This window comes from Cyprinodon variegatus, unplaced genomic scaffold, assembly GCF_000732505.1.
Source record: "Cyprinodon variegatus isolate N-32 unplaced genomic scaffold, C_variegatus-1.0 Scaffold581, whole genome shotgun sequence".
NCBI classification, from domain to species: Eukaryota; Metazoa; Chordata; class Actinopteri; order Cyprinodontiformes; family Cyprinodontidae; genus Cyprinodon; species Cyprinodon variegatus.
Window position 1 is genome coordinate 541,765 of NW_015151034.1, and position 5,947 is coordinate 547,711.

Here is a 5,947-nt window from a genome sequence, read left to right on the forward strand (position 1 = left end):
ATACAGTGAGGAGAGCAAGAGTTTGATACATTTGCTATTCACCCATTTGCAAAGCATGAAGACGTCTTTCATTTTTATCATAGGTACTCTTCAACTGGGAGTGAAAGAATGAATTAATAATCCAGGTCAATCCGGGTACTAACATTGAGCGATTTCCAAGTAATTTCTTTTTTTTTGTATGAAGTATTAGATCACCTATCAACCGGGAAGAATTCCAGCTCTCATTGGTCTGTTTGTTCTTCTTTAAAAAGCTGTCCTGTTCTCCACTCATTACCTGTACTATCTACACTTGTTTGGTGTTGCTTCAGGTGTAAAGGAGACCTGGCCACACACTCAATCAAACAAGTACAAGACTAGTAAAGAATTCAGAGAGTACCGACCTCCACTAAGCAGCCCAAAATTGTGACTCACATCTATAGCTAAAATTCACACATATTCTGGATCATTACACATATAAATGAATTGTTGCTTGGCATGAGTTGCACCTCTGGAAAAACAATTCCATAAAATCTGATCATGGGGCGTGCTTGGTGGACTTAGTCCTCGATATGGCCGACCAGGGTTTGAATCTGGCCTGTGGTCCTTTCCCCATGTCTCTCCCCCTCTCTCATATCCTCTTTCCTGTCAGCCTACTGTTTATAAAATGAACCACTAGTGCCGTAAAAGCCCCCAAAAGAAAAAGAAAAAAACAGTTCGTAAGAGCTCCTGCTGACCAACCAACAACTTTCCCTGTACTTGTGTTTTTGTCTGCAGTTAAATGCATTTGGATTTTTTTTGAGTCCAATGCTGAGGCTATCAATAGTCACTGCTGCCACCCTCTGGTTTAGCAGGGAACTGCTTGTTCCACTAAGTATCCCTATATTACAATGTTGGAGAATCTTTTAAAAATGTTCTGCATCCATATTGAGATCAGGATCATCACCAAAATGTAATGGATTCCTTGGCAGGAGGAATACCTCTGATACCTCTGATAAAAAAAAGTAATTCAATTCTGTCCATAACTTTTCAAGTTGTCCTATATACAGGAAAACAAACAAGCTCTACTACACACACAAAAAAACCTCCTTGGCTGAGGTAATAAATGGACATTTTCCCTCAGCCTGGGGCTCCATGTAAGATGTCACCTAATGGGGTTTCAATGATCATGAGAAAGGTGAGGGACCAGCCCAGAACTATACAGCAGAATCAGGTCAATGACCTGAGGAGACCTAGGAACATATTCTCAAAGAAGACCAATAGAAACATACTACATTGGCATGGATTAAAATCCTGCAGAGCAAACAAGATTCTCCTGCTAAAGTGAGGGCAGATCCAGGTCCATTTGAAGTTTGCAAATTTGAAAAATAGAGCTCTTTGGACTGAACTCCACTTTCCATATTCTGAAGAAGGACCCATCTTCAATGCCCTTATTGAGGGCATTGAAGATGGGTCATTGCTGGGTCTTTCAGAATGACAATGAAATCCAGCACAGAGTCAGGTTGGCTCAGCAAGAGACATCTCAAGGTCCTGGAGCAGCCAAGCCATTCTCCAGACCTGAACCCAATCATAAGTCTTTGGAGAGAGCTAAATGTCCATATTACCCAGTGAAAGCCCCGAAACCTTCCGAAAGATCGGAAGAAGATCCTTATGGAGCAATAACCCAAAATCCTGTACCAAATATTAATTGTTCTTTTTTTTATGTATCCAATACATATATGCAATAAAATGCTATTTAGTTACCTAAAAATCACACAATATACTGGATTTTTGTTTCAGATTCTGTAACTCACAGTTGAAGAATAACTACGATAACAATGGAAGATTTCTACATGGTTGGCAACTGGGAGAACTTTACCATCCTCACTGTTTATGTTATTTGCTATGTAAAAGGGAGATTATTGCTCCTTCTAAAGAGTTGGACAAAATTTGCTATAGGACAAAAAAATGAGAGACGTCTGACTGGCGGTGAGGATTTTATTCGGGATAAAATTAATTGGCTAATCTTTTTCTCTTTTTTATCTGATAATATAAAAGAAAGTGGGGATGGGAATAGGAAGAAACCTAGAACTATAATCCCACGCTCTAAGCAAATCTTTTTCTCTGCTATTATTATTTAAGTTTACTTGTGCCTCGGCTTTATTTATTACCTTTAAGCGCTTTAAGGATAATCCTTAGTAATTTCAGATTTTCTGTTTTTCTTTAGGAATAGATTGGATTTTACCATTATTGTTGTTTGGAGGAGAGAGTCCCAACGTGTCTTAACACAAAAAATAATTATGTCGAACGTACATGCACACACTACTTAACATAAAAGCGGCAGTCATTAGGACTAACTAAAGTTTGATAAGGGAGAATGTAATATGTTATCATGAAATATATATATTTTTTTCTAAATTAGCTGATTTAAATAGTGATCAGAGATATAATGATTATATTGTCTTAATAAACACAACATAATAGACCAGAACCCTCTAACAATACAGCAGTGGGAGGGGAGAGAAAAATAGAGGGATGAAAATTAACAAAAATTAAAAATGTTGCCTTTCATTGTATCTTTTTTTAATCTTTATTGTATTTGAATTTGGATTTAGCAATCTTCTTCTTTAGAAATCTAAGGCTAAATGCACCACAACATTTAAGTAACTGTTTTAAAATACACAAAGTCTTGTTTTTAGACAAACTCTCCTGCTACTGTTTTCTTTTTTTTTTATCTTTTTACATTTACTGAGTGATGATTTGAAACCCAATTAATTGCAAAGTTTAGGAAAATAGCTCAAATGGGGAAGGGTACACGGCACCCTCAACCCCCCATCCAACACAATTGCAGCCGGGAGGTGAGAACATAAGGACCAATTTATTTCATGAAAACAACCCACTGAAAACCTGGAGGAAGGAACAGTAGAGAGAACTGAGACTATGAGTAATTGAATATGACATCTATGTTATTATTGTTTTTTTTCACATGTTTACCTTCATCGGCTAGTTCCCTTTAAACCAGTATCTGTTATACAGAGAGTCTCAGCTCAAATCTTGTTTTTGCTAAAGTTCTGTCAACAATTGTAATTTACCCTATGTAGCATTGGACTACACTTTTGTGTTTGATGGAAAAGTCTCCAACAGCAGACCTACCAGAAAGGACCAACAATGTGACAAGCTGTTATAAAATATAAGATAAGATCAATTTTATGGATCTATTCACTTGTCACATCAGCTCAATTGTCAAAAAGAAGCCATCAAAAGGAAGAAAAGGTGCATGGGGTACATATTAATCTATTTTTTTATTTTAAAAAAATAGAAGCTTCTACACAAGAATCAGTCTGTCTATTCAGTGCATATCCATCACTATGTTGTTTGGCTTAGCCACAAACAGCCAGATTCAGGTCTGCATAGACAGAGGATCCTGGGGTCAGGAAGAAGCAGCGAACTTTTCTCTTCTACTTTGCATTTCTAATGAACGACATTAAAACCCAATCGCACACTATTTTGTTTTTTATTATTATGTTCTAGAAAGTGGCATATCTGTAACAGAAAATAATAATATTGTTTACATATCTCTATAACTGACTAGATAAGAAAAAAAACAAGACAGTAGAATGCATGTTAATCACCTTGCACAATATGTTAAATGGACGGCATGAATGGCAACATAGCAATAATAGTATATGTATTGGAGGTCTTCATCAGGGGATCCGCAACCCCTAGTGGGGTCCCCGGAGGTACTGCATGGGGGTCGCAATTAGACTTTTTTTTTATTCCCCTCTGCCATTTTTTCCACTAATTGAAATGTCTTTAAATACACATTAACAGAAATTCAACACACTGTAGTAAACAGATAAATGGAGGCAGAAGATGTCTTTCAGTCACCAATAAAAACATTCAGCGACACACAGGAGCTCTTTCAAGTTTCATTCACAACACCTGTCCCATCAACCAGGAATCAAAATCAGAAATACTTTAATTATACCAGGGCTTATTTCAGAATCTATCGAACAAAAAACAAAAAACAAAAATTAATTGTGCATGTTTTTTTGCACAACAGGCTATTTTTATTTACCTCCCTCCATGTGGTTGATTATGGATGAGAATCCTCTAAGCATGCTGACTGTAGGCTGAACCATGAAGCAGCAGGATCTCCAAAAACAGAGCAGGGTCCAGTTTTGCCAGGCTTCTCCTCCTCTGCAGACACGGCAGGAAAGCAGTCGGTTTGAAGTCTCTGCACAGTGTTTCATTTTATTTAAAATAAAAGAAAAAAAGAAAAGGCAAGCGTCAAAGCTCAGCCCAGGCAGGCTTGGGTTCACCTGGACGCAGGTTGATAAGAGTGTCGTTAAAGTGGGGATTTTGGCGTGGATGATTTTCCTATCTTGTTCCACTCACCTTTCCAGGAAACAGTGCCTTTAATTGTTGGGCAGTTTTAAGTGGCCAAATAAAATGTTAATATAGGTCAAAAGAAAAATTTCCATTGTGTCGTTACTCTACACAAACTGTGAGCAATCGGCTGAATCGTGTTTTCTGGAAAACTGGCCTTTAAATTTGCAAAATATAAGGAAAGGAAACTCCCACACCTGTGCATCCGTTGAACATTCAACACCTTATCTTTAATCGTCCCCTACCCCAGGGGCATCTTTATTCAACATCATGCAAAAGTTCATTTGTGTATTTAACTTCAAAATGTGACATTAAATGATTGCAAGCACATGTCAGTGTCAACTTTATTTTTATAGCACATTTAAAAACAGCTACATCTGCCCAAATTGCTGTACAACAGACTTTATAAAGTGCAACAAATGAGTAAAAATATGATTACAAGTTACAAAAAACATTAAAAATATTGTTACACTGAGTGCAACAGCTTTCATACTGCTTGCATTTTCTAAAGTGCAGTAAATCTTAAGGCTTTTTCGCCAAAGTCCTGAATCGATTCGATTTTGATTCATACAGTTCTAAATTGATTCATTTCGATTCAATCTGTTTTTACAATAATGAAAATGGTTCAACTGTGTTTCAAAATACTCATGTATTTTATTTTTCCTGTCACATTAAACACAAAGTGCAAACTTGTAAATCAGACAGTTTAAACATGAGATGTGAACAAAACTGTCTCAAAAGTCTAAACTTGTTTGTGAAAAGTGAAAAAGTGAAGCCTCACTCGAGCAAGCAGACATGACACAGCAGACATGCATGAGCTGCATTATCTTCCCGGAACAAACCATATTTGCAGCGTTGTCTGTAACAACTACAGGGTGTTTTCTGGTAAGCCCCCATTTGTTAATGTCTACAGTCAAACTATTGGGTGTATGTGCAGCTGTCTGGCTTGAAGTCATCTTGAGTGCATCTTTCCTACTTATTTTGAATGTGAATGTCACGCGGGTCACTACAAAATGAATCGATCTCATTCCCTAGACATCGATTTTGCAAATTTGTAAAGGAATCGATTCAAAATCGATTCAATCGATTTTTTTACTGTCTTTACCATTTTTCATCTCTTGAACACAACACAAGGGGAAGATCACTATTAATAGTGAAAGCTGAAGAGCACCAGCTTTAGTGTAGCATGTCAAGGCCCAGAGAAATGGAAAGTGAGTGGAATTACTAGTAAAGAATCTGAGTTTCTTAATCTATTCAAAAATCCTGACTAGCAGAATCTGTTGCAACATTATGGCCCTGATAAAATCTGCAAATGGCCGAGTTCCACATTTGTGCCTGGTTTAGTAGGGCCATTGTAAGTCTTAATAATTTTAGCCTATAATATGATTCCAATGATTCATGATGTGTAATGGTAGCTCAAGTTTGATAGTATTTAACAGTAGAATGGGAGGTTGTGATGTTGGAAGTTTGTGTCCTAATATTGCTATGTTGTTCTGTAAGTATACAGAACAACATAGCAATATATTCATATATCCGGGTCTTATAAGCAGTGGCCTTTTAAAAAACTTACATTACACACACACTATATATATATATATATATA